This window comes from Ursus americanus, chromosome X (genome assembly GCF_024610735.1).
Source record: "Ursus americanus isolate L20-20 chromosome X, mUrsAme1.1.p, whole genome shotgun sequence".
Taxonomy (NCBI): domain Eukaryota; kingdom Metazoa; phylum Chordata; class Mammalia; order Carnivora; family Ursidae; genus Ursus; species Ursus americanus.
In genome coordinates, this window is record NC_142164.1 from 19566177 (window position 1) to 19582627 (window position 16451).

Genomic DNA, 16451 nt, shown 5'->3' on the forward strand with positions numbered 1-16451 from the left:
CCTTGGATCAGAGCAAATTCAGACCATTCTCCTCACATTGAACATCAACAATTCTAGAAGTTGAAATGGAATAGAAATAGAAATTCAAAATTACAGTAGTGGCAGTTAATATTTATTGAGTATCTGCTATATGCCAGATGTAATGCAGAATGTTCTACATACATGATTTCATTTAAATCCTAACAGTCCCATGAGTTAGACACTGTTATTAGCTTCCTTTTATACATTATGGCTCTGAAGTTCTGTAAGATCTTCAGTCATCTACTTAATAAGGCAGGAAAATGGACTAATATATTATTCTGTAAAATTATCAAATGCAAAACAAAATAAGAAAAAATTTTCTGATTAACCATCATTAATCAGAACCTCCTAATCCCTGAGCATTCCTTTTGATCAAGCTTTCACCATCCTGCAGTATAGCACTCAAATGATGGAGATGCATTTGAAATCTAATTATTTTAAGTAATGTTGATATAATCAGCATCAGAACTTTTAAGTTGTGGCATTAATTCTTGATTATCATCTGTCACGTCTTTACTTTAACTACATAGGTTAATAGAATGAGTCATTTACCCCTCCCTATTGAATATTAATTCATTCAACACTCACTATGTGCCAGGCATGGTGACAGGCACCAGAGATACAATTGGGGGGTGGGGAGAGAGGGTAGAGTGTTGGTGAGCAGATCCTCCAAAGAAGAGGTTACCAACTTACAGGGAAAAGGTTTTTTTTTAATTCACTTAGAAAGTAAGATAATAATAACTTTAAATATATGTATTTTATCTTTTTTATCTTTGCAACAACCCGGTACAAATGTTATCAGTCCTCTTTTACACATTATGAAACTAAGACTAAGGGAGATTACACGAATTGCCAGCTAGTAAAAGACACAGCCAGGATTTTAACCCCAATCTGTCAGGCTCCAAAACACATACTGTTTCTGTGATACCATTCCATCTTATGTGGAACTTGTTTTGTTCAGTATAATACTGCAGAAAGAAATACCAAGAAAAGTTTTGTAATAGTACACCTCTCACATTTGACTCTGGGACCACTCAGGTGCAAGAAACATCTTCATTTGTAAATTGTATTAAAATCTTGTGCTTGTAAATAGCCTTGGTCATTATTGGAATGTTTTTTAATACATAGCAATTGATGTTTCTTTCTTTAGTTCTAATCATGGTAGGGATTTAACAGAACATAGATATGATGCAGTGAACAGTTGACTTAAGATACAGAGTGAGTTTTCTTTCTTTCACTTAGTTACTCAGATGGTGTAAGGAAGAATGTTTGACAAGTCCCAGAAGACATTTAAGTGTTCCAAGTGGAGTCTGATTGCTGAAGAAATGGTGTTTGTTATGTGGGCTGAAAACATTAGCATAGGGATACTTTTAACTAAAAACAATAATGTAAAGACATTTTGTTAGAACTTTAGCATTCATTTTACTGAAACTTGATTGACTTTTAGCTGACTGGACTCCAAGCTTTTATTGACCTTTTACAACATTGTCTCAAGAATTAGGGGCACCTGGGTAGCTCAGTAGATTAAACATCTGCCTTCAGCTCAGGTCATGATCTCAGGGTCCTGGGATCGAGCCACACATCCCCACATCGGGCTCTCTGCTCAGTGGGGAGTCTGCTTCTCCCTCTCACTCTCCCTCTGTGCTCGTGCTCACTCTCAAATAAATAAATAAAATCTTTAAAAAATATATTTAAAAAACAAAAAAATAAAAAAAGAATTATATAGCTGCAGGCCATAGAAAAATTGAGGGTTAAAGAATGAGCCATGGCAAGTCAACCCGATTCCCCTTTTGATAGGATTAGAGAACCAGTGGCTAAAAGGCTTAAGAGAGATCACCTAACTTTGGTCTTTAACAAAGCTTTTGATTCCACATTTCATGAAGTTTTAATTGAAACCCTTGAAATTCCAGGTGCTGCTGCCAGAGGAGTAAGAAACTCTCTGCATGTCCCTGGCTAAACCATGTAAGACTTGGAGATAGAAAGTGCCTTTTGCCATTTTAGATGGTGCAGCAGCAAGTAGTAAAGTAACCATTCTCTGGCATCATTTGAAAAGGATAGGAGTAACACTACCCAAATCCGGGTCATAACTCCCATCACTCCAACTTATCCCCTTTCAAGTTCCATATCTTTGTTTCCTTTTCTCATTTGCTATAGAGTTGTGGTTTTCTTTTTTGGAAACCACTATGTTATCATTGGCAGTGACTTGGACACCAGGGTAGTCTAATGATTATAGCTACATCAACTTAACAACCCTTGCAGTGAAAGAAAGAATAGAAAAATGTCAAGAGATAACCTGAGAGAGGCGCCTGGGTGGCTCATTTAGTTAAGCATCTGCCTTTGGCTCAGGTCATGATCACGGGGTCCTGGGCTCAAGCCCCGAGTCACATCCAGCTCCCTGCCCAGCAGGGAGCCTGCTTCTCCCTCTCCCTCTCTCCCCACAACTTGTACTTTCTCTCACATACTCCCTCTCTCAAATAAATAAATAAAATCTTTAAAAAAGAGAGATAACCTGAGGAATACATGACCAAGCTTTTTCAAAGGAAGAGTGGGTTCAACCATAGCCACATTGAATGAAGGTCCTATCTCTTTAAGGAAGGAGGTAGAAGATAATTGATAGCTTGTGGCCAAAAATGTTAATTTCCCAGAAAAGTCAGGAGTCAGGGATCTTCTCAAAGACGAGCCGCAGTCTTATAAGACCCTATATTTTAATTCTGTACTCTTCAACAAAATCTGGAAAAATTACAGAGGGCAACTGGCTTTAAGGAACTCACCTGTCATTCCTAGGTTCTTAAGATTTAGAGAGTTTTCCTCTAGTGGCTCATATCTAGAGACATCCCAGTCCTTAATGGAGTCCGGATTTTGGCTTTCTTTTTCTTCTTTAGGATTGAACCAGCTGCCCTTTGACCCTGCCAACAACAACGAACCCCTGCAGTTTGGTAGTGCCAGTGGCCCTCTGGTCACAGAAGGCCTCATTGAGAATGGAGGGGAGTCAAGCAAGAAAAGAAAAAGAACAAATGCTCCTTCAGGTAAGCTAGGCAATAAAGCACCGTCTTGAGCCAGTGCTGTTGAGTCACCATTTTCTCAGAGCCTAGTATGTGACTGGCACTGTGTGGGAGTTTGTAGGAACTACAGAAATGAGAGAGTCCCCTGCCCTCAAGGAACGCATAGTGGGATAGAGGGGGAAGAGGGAAAGCACAGATGTGAATAACTCTAATAATGAGACAGAGTATCACTGGTGCTGTGGTAAGTGTGGAAAAGGGGGAAAAAACCAACGGGAACACAAACGGGGAAGAGTATAATTCAGCCTTGGACATCATGGAACACTTCACAGCAGACGTGACATTTGTAGAGGCTCCTGGGTGTCTCAGGCCATGATTTCAGCTCCGGTCATGATCTCGGAGTCATGAGATTGAGCCCTGAGTCTGGCTTTGAGATCAAGTCTGGCCTCAGGCTCTCTGTTGGGTGTTGAGCCTGCTTGAGATTCTCTCTCTCCTTCTCCATCTCCCCATCCTTTCTCTGTCTCCCTCTCTCCTTCCCCCCTACCTCTCTAAAAAAAAGTGACATTTGTAGCTGACCCTTAAATGGGTAGGCTTGAGACAAAAGAAGATGAGTAAAGAGCATTGATTTAAGTAGAAGTGTTGCATGAATGAATGGTTTCACTGTATGTTTTTCTTTGTATGTACATGTGGTGTGCTACCCTCACTTTTACTTGTAATGCAGATAGCTACATGTATCTGCAAACCCCCCCACCCCACCCTTGTTTCCTGCAGTATGCAGTCTGCCACATGCATTTTATGCCTTCATAGCTCTCTTTGAACACGTGACGAGCAGATTTTCCTAAATCGTTTATAATAGCCAACTGAGTTTTTATCCTCCCCTGCAATCCCCCTTTACTTCATGTTCCATGAGCCTATTCTCAGGTTAAATTTCTCCAAAATTAGTGGGGAAGAATTAGGAGAACCAAATCTTAACTGATCATTTGGTATTTTAAAATGTATCTCTTTGTTGCTTGGCTATTCATTTGAAAACAGTATCCATAGTATGTGGAGACTGATCTGAGATTTGGGGATGGGCCTAGTAGACACGTTTGTGGTGTTTTTGTTTTGTTCTGATTTTTTTACTATTACTTTTATACTTGCCTTATAACATGGAGTGTGTTTACAAACATATAACATCATATGTGATTCTTTGATTATAGGTCTTTTCTGCCTCTAAATCAGGGTATTTGTCAAATACAAGTTTGGGAAACAAAAACACAGTAAAACACAGCTATCTGGAGCCCTTAAGAAAAGAATTATTTTTTAGACAGCTGTATTTTCTGGAATATTGGAAAGGCATAGTTTATAGGCTAAGGAACTAGTGTGAGTTCTAATCCCAGCTCTATTTCTGTCTGTGGCCTGGGGTGGTTCCTTAACCTCTCTGAGCTTCACTCTCTTCAGCTGTAAAGTAGAAATGATACTAAAACCCACCTCTTCAAATTTAAATGCAATTATATAGGTTAAGTGTTTGGCATGATATCTGTACACAGTAACTATTTAATAAATGTTGCTATTGTTTTATTATAATTATTATATAATATGAACTTTATCTTTTAAGCATCAACACATTTAACATTTTTAGGTTAACCATTATGGATACAAATTGTGTGTGTGAACATATCTGCCTTTTTAAGGCATGTATTCAACTCTGCTTGACCATTTAGAGGCATAATTCCAGATATTAGGTATTGTACTGCACCATAATACTGTATTATAGTTTTCAGGGTTTGCTAAGGAATATAGGCCTTTTATCTCTACTTTAAATTGTCCTAGACTCTGGTAGCTTTTTAGTTATTACAGCCATGTTTTATATATATCCTGTTTCCTTTCTACAGTCTGCAGCCACTTCTGGTTTCTCTCAGTGTCCCTTCATGCAACAGCCCTTTTACTCTTTCTAATCAGTTACAAACTTTAAAAAACAAAACCAAAAAAACCCAGCCAGCTCCAAGTTGGTATGTCAGATTAGTAAGTTAAGTAAGAGTTAAATCAGCTGTAAGAGAACCTGCTATGGAGAGAGTTATAAGATTTAGGGCATCAACTTCAAGACATCTATTTTGGCTGCTCTGAGGCCTTTTTTGATCACTTACTAGTTTTTCCACTGTGTTCATGATAAGTGATGTGCTAATTTAGAGTAATACCTCCTGAACTGTAGTTAACTCATGAGGGTGGGGAAAGGGGGTATGGATTCATCTGAATTGTGAACTAACTTTAAAGAATTGCATTTTTCTTTCTAATAAGAATACTCAGTGAGAGCAAAGTAACTGTTGCAGATAATAGGATTTTAGCAGCAGATTATGCTAATCTATAATTAGCAGAATCAATTTGCATTCAAATAATGAATATGCTGAAGTTCTTAAAAAAGACTATTTTCTTTAAATAGGTGAAATAGCCCTGGCAGGCTAAATTAGCTCCCTTGCGATCTTTTTTCACACTATTTGCCTAGTGAACCCTTTCTTTGTAACTGCACCCAGGTTAAATTACCACAAATTCCAAAAAAGTGAAGTCCAAATTAATAAGGTTTTACTACATAGGGAGTCTCTTATAATTGTTCAGCTGGCAATCTTATGGTATTATAAATGGGCAGATTGCTTTATAATCATTTTTTCTTCCTATGCAGTGCTAGACAAAAGGAAAAGAGAAGATATTTTGTGAGTAGGAACTTCCTTCTTCCTTTGTCACTGTCCCCTGCATCTTGGCAAGGAGGAAGGCTAGGGTTGGAAGTCCTTAACAGAGCTACCAGCCATTTCAGTTCTAAGGTGAGCTATACATCCAGCCATTATATCACTGAACCCTGTGACCCCTTCAAATCAAAGCCTTCTTTCTCCCTCTCCTGTCACTGCAAATGAGGAGGGGTCTTTGACTACAGTTCTAGTTCTTCACCACGCCTTCTGTTTTTCTTCCTTTCCCATCCATCCCTCTTAGCTCATCCTTTTCTACAATCTACCTCTCTCCTTTTATACTAAAATTGATTTCTTAAAGTTCACCAGTGACCTTTTCATGTCTTTTGGCTGGCTCAACCACCTTGACATGTTTGGTTCATTTGATGCTGTAAACAACCTCCCCTACCTTGAATTCTATTTCAGCTGTCCTTGGCAATATAGTTTGCAGATTCCTCTTCCTTTGCTGTCTCCTTCAAGCACTCTTTTTCCTTTTTCTCCCTACCTCCACTTTCAGTGAGTATACTATTATCCACATATGTAGGTGAAGAAATAAAGGTTTGATAAACTAACCTAAGGGTGAACATCTAGCAAGTGGTTTAGCCAGGCCTGCAACTCCACAACCTATCTCTAACTACTATGCCACATTTACAATGTCTGTAGATATTAGGAATCTGGACCCATTACTAAAATGTATGTTAAACATTGGTGGCACACTAGGGAAATCTGTATTTTTGTGAGAATGAGGTGAGCAAAGCTTAGATTTGATCATTTCTAGGATCCCTTCAAACTCTGAGATCCCATGGTCTCTTCTTTTCAGCTTTTTTCCCCCTGCTACTCCCCAAAACAAGTCTTCTAGTTCAGCCAAGGTGATCCACTACCAAACAAGCATTGCGCCTACCTACTTAGTACCTTGTTCATGCCACTTTTTTGTCTAGCATGATCTCTGTCTTCTTTAATCTGTCAATATCCTGTCCAACTGAAAGCACCTTGTATAAGTCCAGCCTTCTCCAGGAAGCCTTCCGGACCATCCATCAGAATTGTTCATTTGTACCCCTGAAACCCCTTGGTCATTATATTCATATGACTCATTTGACACTGACTGTAGATTACCTTGCAGTTATTTGTTCATAGGAATATGTCTTAGCCTTTTAACTCAGTCATTAGCCCCTTATTAGAGTGGTGCCTGACTCATATCACTTTTAGCAGAGATACAATGTCTTGCACAGAATAGATGCTCAAGAAATATTTGTTGAGGGGTGCCTGGGTGGCTCAGTCAGTTAAGCTCTGTCTTTGGCTTAGGTCATGATCCCAGGGTCCCAGAATCAAGCCCCGAGTTGGGCTCCCCGCTCAGGGGGGAGTCTGCTTCTCCCTCTCCTTCCCCCCACTCCTTCTCTCTCTCTCTCTCTCTCTCTCTCTCACTCAGTCTCTCAAATAAATAAATAAAATCTTTTAAAAAAGAAATGTTTGTTGACTGATCATGTATCTGGCTGAATATTTGCTTTCCATTGGCCTTAATGTTCTCTATTATTATCTTGTCATTACCAGAGTGGATGTATGTATAAAACTGGGTACTTGGTATCTAATGTTGATCAGTTGATTTCCTCACTTAACCCTAAAGGTCAAACTCCAGACATTTGTAAGATTATATCCTTAGATAAACTACACATCAAACCTGGGCACTTGTGAAAGAAATACCTGGCCCTAATGGAATCTTTGCCCCTTTACCAGATGAAATTTCATGAGTGCCCAAGGGAATCTTATAGGTAGAGTTTGGTTGTCCTGTCCCAGTTCCTCTGTGAGGTAGATCAGTAATCTGGATTATGTAATACTGTAGTATTTGACCACAAACTCCTTCTTTATAAATCTGGCTGTTTTGCATCCTTTATCTTTTCATCAATTTTTTGAGGGGGTGGGGGGCAAAGGGAGAGGGAAAGAGAGTCTTAAGCAGGCTCTGCACCCAGTGCAGAGCAGGACGTGGGGCTCCATCTCACAACCCTGAGATCGTGACCTGAGCCGAAGTCAAGAGACAGACGCTTAACCAATTGAGCCACCCAGGCACCCCTGCAGCTTTTAAAAAATATTAAGGTGAGCTCAGCATTCTTTAGTGTGTTTGCTCTCAAATTTTGCCTTTTCCCTATAGAAGTGTTTCCTCAATGATGATACAGTAGCACAAATTGTCTAAGATTGCAGTGAGTCCACTTATTCAGATGTTACTCTATGGCTAAAGAGTAGACCACTATTAAACCCTCATCAAATAATAATGCCAAATTTCTGTCCAGAAGATGCCAGCTGCCTTCTGGTTTGAGATCCACCTGAACTTGTAGAAGCAGAGATACCAATCTTCTCAAATACTTCCACTAAAGTGAAGAATCCATGAGTCAATATGGCCATTGGGATGATGACTAAAATCGAATGCATTGTTTTAAGCAACATCATGATATGTTAGTATTCAAAGAAAGTGTCAGCTCTCTGGAAGAGTGGGCAACTAACCTGGGAATAATTATGATACCAGAGTGGTGATCCAGATGTGGACATAGTCCTGTTTCCATTGTCGTCTCTGATAGGCCTGTTTTGAAAGATAGGTTTTCACTTAAATACATGATGCCCAGTACTAAGCGGTATTCCCGAAGTTCATGTGAATAATGAATAGTTCAGTATAAAAAAAGAGATCTTCAGCCATTTTCCATTTGTAATAATGACTGAATCCCAAGAGTTTAGGATCTCCAGGAAGACCCTTCTATTCAATAATAATTTGCATTGCTATGCCGATTCTTTCTTTCCTTGATATATTTAAGTTTTATTTTTTTGTTATTTTTTTTTTTAGAAAGAGAGAAGGGTAGAGAGAGAGAGAAAGAGAGAGGCATAGGGAGAATCCCAAGTTCGTTCCATCCCCCAACGCAGAGCTTGACTTGGGGCTGGATCTGACTATCCAGAGATCATGACCTAAGATGAAATCAAGAGTCGGATGCTTAACCAACTGAGCCACCCGGGTGCCTATTTTCGTATTCATTTCATTTTAGAGATGAAGTGCTAATAACCAGAGAGGAGAAATGACTTTGACTAAGGTGGACTAGCATCTTCAGGAACATTATGATACAATAGGGATCTCCAGATAATATCTAAACTCGATCAAGGAGCTCCAGATAGTATCTAAACTTGATCAGAGACCCCTAACTCAGTTTCCAAGGTTTCCTTTAGAATTTCTGGAAGTCAAAATGAGACTTGACAATATCAAAGACAGTGAAGAGTTCTAGCACTGCCAAGGCAAGATTAATAAGAGGAAGTGGACCTACGCAGCAGCAAGGAGAGGTTGGTCAAACATAAGGAAGAAGTATATTGGAATGAATAATTAGGGGAAGTTGCTTAAGCCCATTTGAAAGAGAAATATAAAAATGAGATGAGCACTCATCTCTTTGGGAGTACTTTTGTTTCGTTTCTTACCTAGAAGAGGGGCAATGAACCAGGAAACTTTTCTATGACACTTACAGCCTTTTGATTTACCTCGGACTCACAGGGCTGAGACTTTTATTCCACATGTACTTTGAAGTCCATAAATGAAAGCATTGATTGTTTTTAAAGAGAGAAAATGCCACCATTTTATATTTTGGTGTTTGGTATTTCTAGCATGTCAGCTGAATTATTATATTGCCAAAGTCAAGAAGAGCCTGTTGTTCCTTCAAATGGAATTAAAATAAGAAAAAGACTAGACTAATAGCCCTACTCAGTTTCTTTAGTCCTTTGGACATTTTTATCTGATTACAGGTTCAAGAAATAAAACCGTATCTTGCACTGGGTGTTATACGCAACTAATGAATCATCAAACTTTACATCAAAAACCAGGGATGTACTGTATGGTGACTAACATAGTATAATAAAAAACATTTAAAAAAACGTATCTTGATAACTAGAGGATCAAAAAAGTACACTGACTTCTGTCTTTCTCAGGTTGATAGAAACTCAGTGTGAAATTTTTATCTTCATGGACTATCAGGGGGAGGGGAAGATTGAAGGTGTCACAAAAGAGGCAGGATAGGGATGCCTGGGTGGCTCAGTGGGTTAAGCAGCTGCCCTCAGCTCAGGTCATGATCCCAGGATCCTGGGATCGAGTTCCGCATCAGGCTCCTTGCTTGGCGGGGAGCTTGCTTCTCCCTCTACCCCTTCCCCTGCTCTTGTACTCTCTCTCTCTCAAATAAATAAATAAAATCTTTTTTTAAAAAAAGCAGTATAGAAAAATGCAAATATATCTCTCTTAAGTTGACCCAACCATGGGAATAGCTTTGGAACAATTTTGTGACTTTTATTGTATCTAAGCTTTTAGTACTTCTCTCAGTAGACATGAAGTGTGAGTCAACCTCATGTGTTGGTAATATAAAGGCTAGTGGTAGATGTTGAATCATAGTATTTTAGAGTTGGAGGCAACCTTGTCTAATTCCATCATTTTTACAAATGAAGAAACTGAGACCCAGAGAAGGGGCTTTTCTAAAGTCACATGGTTAATTAGTGGCAGAACCAGAACCAATTACTGCCAGACCCATATAATCATTTCAAGTTGGTTAGGACTGTGGCATGCAGTTGATTAATTTGTACTGCAGAAAGTATGTCTATAACCTAGAGGAGCTAGCTTCCCCCATGCTAATAGTATTACATGATTTGTAGCAAGCTAACCCAGTGGTATATGACATCCCATATCTGTTCTGCCTGCTACACAGGGGAGGGCCCTTTGATCTCAAGCTACGAAAGGAGTTTGAGATTGGGGAACACCTATGAGGAAATTGCTTCTGTAGAGCTGAACTTCAGCAGCTCAGAAAATCATAGAATAAACTCTTTGTGACTCCTGCTTTCTTGGCAAGGGACGGTTTGTGTACCCTATCCCAGCGCACCCTTATGGCCACTCCATCCAAATGGGAAAAAAATGTATAATGTTTATCTATGATATTATTATTATTATTATTATTATTATTATTATTATTATTATGTTCAGTTAGCCAACATATGGTACATCATTAGTTTCTGATGTAGTGTTCAACATTCATTATTTGCATATAATACCCAGTAACACCTGTTACAGAAGGGAGGGGGGTGGGGAAGTAGGGTAACTGGGTGATGGGTGTTTATGATTTATACATTGTTGCATAACTTTGTCTGGAGGATCTCTTTCAATTTCTTGATTTCTAGCTAAAGACTTGTCTGGAAAAAATCGGTTTTAGGTCAGTCAAACTCAATTCCAGAGTAAGAGGGTTCTTAGATTTGAGGAGATTGTTTTCCTCTCCTGTTAGCTTAGTAACATTATCAGAGCTACTATCCTTCTGACCTTGGGGTCTGTATGGGCCTCCTTGGCTTTAATAGGAGAAAAGAGCATACTCAGACATGTACTGAAAAGAATACTGAAGATTGTAATTTGAATACTGGACATGTCAATTAGTAGTAGTATTTTGACCCTGGATAAATCACAGAAGCCTTTTTGTAAGCCTCATTTTCCACATCTGTTAAATGAGGAAAGTATTTTAAAAATGGTCAGATTTTTACTTCTTTTACTTTTATAGTTACTGATTCTGCTTGTTAGGGTTTGAGAGGGTGAGTGCTTTTCTCCTTCCAGTTCCAAATCAAACTGAAAACAAACACAAAAAGCCATGTGAGGAACACAGTGTGGTTTCAGCTTTATTATAAGCAAAACTGGATGGAAGAACATGGCTTAAACCTAAGGCCTAATGAGGCTCCCTACCATCTCCAGCTCCAAATCTATAGTTTGATATCCACCTATGGGGAAGATTGAATCTGCAAAGTAAGACTACTTACCCAGCCACTATCATTGAGAGTGATGGCCTGCGTCACAATTCAGTGGAAGCTACAAATTAAGAGCAAGGTGGGCCTGTGGGCATGCCACTAGAAAACAGTGCCTGTACCCTAACTAAACTCTGCTCACTTTATAAGAGACAAAGGTCATCTTAACTCGAGGGCATTTTGTCCTGAGAGCCAGACTGCAAAAGTTAAGCCCTGAATGGGCACTTACTTTTATTCTAATCTTAGTAATCAAGTAAATCAATTCTCCTGTGCCCAGGAGCAAGTAGGTATGGTGTGAAAGCCTAGGGAGGTCTCTATGGCATTACTATCTGTCCTCTCTCACAAATAGAATGGTTGTTCCCTCCTCCCCCACGGAATGGTAACAAGTATGACAAGAACCCCCACAATCCCAACTTTGCTGTTCATTTGAAGATTAACATAAATTTTGATTTTTCTAATCCCTATCCTATGATTTTTTTTAAGCCAGGGGAAACTAGCAACGAGAGTCCACTGTGTGGTACAAAGAAATAGGGTTGTTTTCCTTCATGTGTTAAGTATTCTCCATGTGTAAAATCAAGACAAATTCCAGATGGAACTCAACCTCCTATCATTTGATATAGCCTCAAAGTAGTACCTCACAGTGAAAGGATTTCATTTTCACAAATTTCAAACACAGAATATCTGTGCTACCATTTTAGCATGGTCATTCACATGGGGTTGCAAACCCTATGAGTCTTCCTTTCTCTTCCATGACCCCAAGGTAAAATAATTAAAATACTTTATTACTACTACTAGCTAATATTATAGAACACTTACTTTGTGCCAGACACTGTTCTAAGTATTTCAAATGTGTCAACTTATTTAATTTTTCACAGCAACTCTATGATTATCCTTGTTTTACTGATAGGGAAACTTAAACACAGAGAAGTTAAGCAATTTGTCCAAATAGTAAATGGAGGAGATGAGATCCAAACCCAGGCAGAATAGCTCCAAAATCAGTGTCCAGAATCAACTGAACCCAAATGGAAATTGAGGGAGGGGGTGGGCATCCGTGTTATTCATTTAAATCAGAATTGATTTATCCAATGACTGGGGTGCCTGGGTAGCTCAGTCAGTTAAGACTCTGACTCTTGATTTCAGCTCAGGTCATGATCGTGGGGTTGTGAGATCCAGCCCTGCTGGAGAGATTCTCTCCCTCTCCCTGTGCCCCTCCCTCCTCCTGCACTTGCACACTCTCTTTCTCTCTCTCAAAAAAAGAAAAAGAAAAAAGAATTGATTTATCTGATGACTAAGAATAAAAATAAGTGCTCATTCAGGGCTTCACTTCTGCAGTCTATCTTTCAGGTCAAAATGCCTGTGAGTTAAAATGACCTTCTGTCTCTTATAAAGTAAGCAGAACTTTGTCAGGGCACAAAGCACACCCCAAATGATCCCACTTACACAGCCAGGCTTAAGAACCAATGTAGCTACCCATACTGCATCAGAGTAACTAGGTATTCCTGGACCACCATGGTTCAGAATGTTGGAACGTTTGTAGTATTCCATGACAGAGTATGTCTAGAGTCTTCTGTCAAGAACTGAAGTGACAATAAAGCAGTAGACCAAAAGGTGGAAAATAACGTGGCTGTGTAAATGTTGGCTAAGTGGCTGTGTAAATGTTGGCTAGGTATTACGACAGAGAAAGAAGAGACCGCCTAATTTGCAATTTTCTCTTTTTCTGCTCTGTTTCCTGATATGTATTTATTATCTATTGAAATAAAAGTCCATGAAATTCCCTCTCATAATGGGGTAGGAGACAGTCTTGATTTTTTCCAATCTTCAATTTCCTTGATAAAGTGAGCTATTCAATTTAAGCCATATAGGTTGTAGCATTTCACATTGAGCAATTGCTTGTGTTATAGAATGAATTTTAAAATATTTTGCTTATTCTGCTTTGAGCTTTAAGCAAAAGCAACTTTCATATGCAAGCTGTTTTATGGAATGTGGTGAGTGAGGGTTGATCAGAGTGGCACAGAAAGCCAATAGAGATACGTCTGACTGCTGAGATGGAGTGCACTCTTCTGGGAGGGGGGCAGGTTTCTGCAGGTGGCATTCCCTAGCTCCACACTTCCTTCTGCATATCGGATTCAATGGCAACAGTACAGGAGTAGCAACTCTTATTAAATATCAATTATATGCCAACGTCTGTAACCAAGTACTTTACATATACAACCTCAAGAAAACTTCAGAACAAATCTATAAAATAAATACCACTTTCTCCTTTGTTTATCAACAAGAAAACTGAGGCTTGGAAGAGTAATAAAAGCTTCTCAGGCTGCAGCTAGTCAGTGGTAGAACAGGACTTAAACAGAAGGGGACAGGATAGCATGGTTGTTAATAGCATGTGCTCAGAGTCCTGGCTTTGACCTTAGGCAAGTTATTGCAACTCTGTGAGCCTCAGTTTCTTCACCTATGAAATAGGAAGAATAATACCAAGTACACAGGTTGTTTGGGGATTGAGACATTGAATAAATAGTGCTTAGTACACAGTGTTTGTTTGTTCAGTGAATATTTATTTGGTCTTAATGAGCGTGAAGCACTGTGGTAGGCATTAAGAGTACAGCTGGAAATAACACAAACTGACCCTGACCTTGTGATGCTCACAATCTAGTGAGGAAGACAGTCATTAAGCAAATAACTGTACAAATAATTATTCGCAATTACGCTGAGTGCTGTGAAAGAGTGACTGCTTGCAGTGAATACTCCGTAAATAAGAGCAAATATTTACTGAGTGGCTATTATGTGCTGGGCGCTATTCCAAATAGAGAACTGAGTGCTAGTGTGCAATTGGACCAAGAGTGGAGGCATTTTCATGGGATTTTATTTCAGATCAGGGTTGAGGTTAATGAAGACATCCTTGTTCCTCTAATCAAGTCAGGGAAGTAGGAGAAAGGAGATACAATTTCAGAAGATGCTTGGTTGAGTTCACTGAGAAGAGAAGATACCAAGTTGAGAATGTATCTTCTTTCCCAAAAATTAGATCCTGGGGATCATGCAACTTGTTTAATGTAAGAAGCATCCCCAGTACAAGTGGCCTTTGTATCTGGCAAGATAGAGCTTTTAAGAGACTTGTGTGACAAGCCACAGGGACCAGGCTTGCCATCTAAGATGAATGCTAAATGCTGAATTTGCCTTAGAATTTGGCATAAAGTCTGGGCAGGAAACAAGTCATAACTACATACTGTTTTCAAATGCTGATTTAAATATCATCCCATACAAATATAGTGGTTCTACTGGCAAGCTATTTTCTAATCTGTTCTTTTTTATTCCTCTTGATAATTACCCTGATCTAGGATGAACAGCCTGAGAAACATTGACTAATGCATCCTAAATTATCTCAGCAGGGTAACTACAAAGATTTTAGCTTCTCTTGATTTTGAGCCAGGTCTCTGTTAAACAGTTATTACCAACATTAAGTGTGTGCAGAGGGAACTACAGATCTTCCAGACTGGAGATTGCTATCAGTGAAGACCGTTGTCCTTTGCCATGAGGTGTCACTCTCTCTGGGGCATAACCTGCCAAGAGGGAGGTGCCTTTTACTTTTTGTCCTCCTGTCAGACAGCTTTGTGTTGAAGCTCAGACTGCCCAGAAATGTTCCCTGTCTTGATCAGAGTGAGTCAGATAAAGGTAGTTAAGGAACTTGACTCTCTGCCTTTACTCTGGAGCCCTAGCTAATGAAGTTAGGTTTGACTTGGAACTTGATGCATCAGTAGCTGAAAGTCTGTTCTACATAACTTGGTAAAGGAGGTCCCATTTTTACTGTCAATTTACAGATGGAATAGCAGAGCATCAGAGGCTCAATGGCTTGCTCAGGATTAGACAGCTAGTGAACTATTCAGACCCAGTTTTTATTTTTATTTTTTATTTTTTTATTTTTTAAAGGTTTATTTATTTGAGAGAAAGAGCATGCATGCATGCATGTGAGCAGGGGGAGGGGCAGAGGGAGAGAGAGAGAATCTCAAGCTGGATGCATGGCTCGATCCCAGGACCCTGAGATCATGACCTGAGCTGAAACGAAGAGTCAGATGCTTAACCGACTGAGAGACCCAGGCGCCCCCAGACCCAGGTTTTCAGACAATGGGTCCTGTGTACCATATCCCACTGCTTTCTAAGATTTCTGAAGAAGGCAGTGACATGATCTGAGCTGTACTTTCAAAAGATACTCCAATCAAAGTGTTTTTATTATGGATTATAAAGGGGCAGAACTAGAGCTGGAGAGACAAGTTCAAAGACTTTTGAAATAGCCCAGGGAAGTGAAGAATGGGCCTGAATCAGTGTTATGGGAGTAGGGGTAGGGAAGAAGAGAGAGATAAAAGAAACTTGATGAGGGTAAATCATCCTGAACTACTATGGTTTAGAGTCATAAAGCCTAGACATGAAAAAGATATGAGTCAGTGGGTCTAGTTCTCGATCTTTTAGCCAAATATAATTACCCCACTTTTACAAGTGAGTCAACTTTGATTCAGCCCAAGTGACTTGCACAGGGTCTCAAACTAGTTTGGGCAGAAAGGAGTTGGAACTTAGAATTTCTTCCTCCTAGTACAGTCCTTTCTCCACTAAAGTTATGGAGTCTCCCAAATCTATTTTGTTTGTTTTTAAAATTTTTTGAAGTGCATAAAAGTGCAAAATTATACATATCAACCAGTGAACTTTCACAAACAGCACACTTGTGTAACCAGCACCTAAAACAAGGCACCGACCATTTCTGCAGGCATCCCAAAGATTCTGGTCCCCCTTTTCCAGTCATTTACTTCCCTACCAAGGATAACTTCTGCCCTGATTTTCTCTCTTTTTAATAACTGCTTGGTGGGCCATGTCAGAGATTGGAAATCTTACTATTGGGATCTTCCTGTTTATGGATATTTAAATTATTCCTCTCTTTTGTCTGCCATAAAAGAACATCCATAAACGT

At 39.4% G+C, this 16451-nt stretch overlaps 1 protein-coding gene across 12 annotated transcripts in view; it reads left to right on the forward strand.

Moving 5' to 3' along the window:
* Window positions 1-16451, forward strand: part of ENOX2 (ecto-NOX disulfide-thiol exchanger 2) — a 267809-nt gene that overhangs the window by 110461 nt on the left and 140897 nt on the right. For 9 of the 12 annotated variants that reach the window (XM_087859910.1, XM_087859911.1, XM_087859915.1 and 6 more), the window contains one exon: window positions 2904-3047. The exons of the other annotated variants lie outside the window; for them this stretch is intronic. The gene's annotated coding sequence lies outside the window, so the exon portion shown is untranslated. The remainder of the gene's footprint in view (window positions 1-2903; window positions 3048-16451) is intronic. 12 annotated transcript variants of the gene reach the window in all.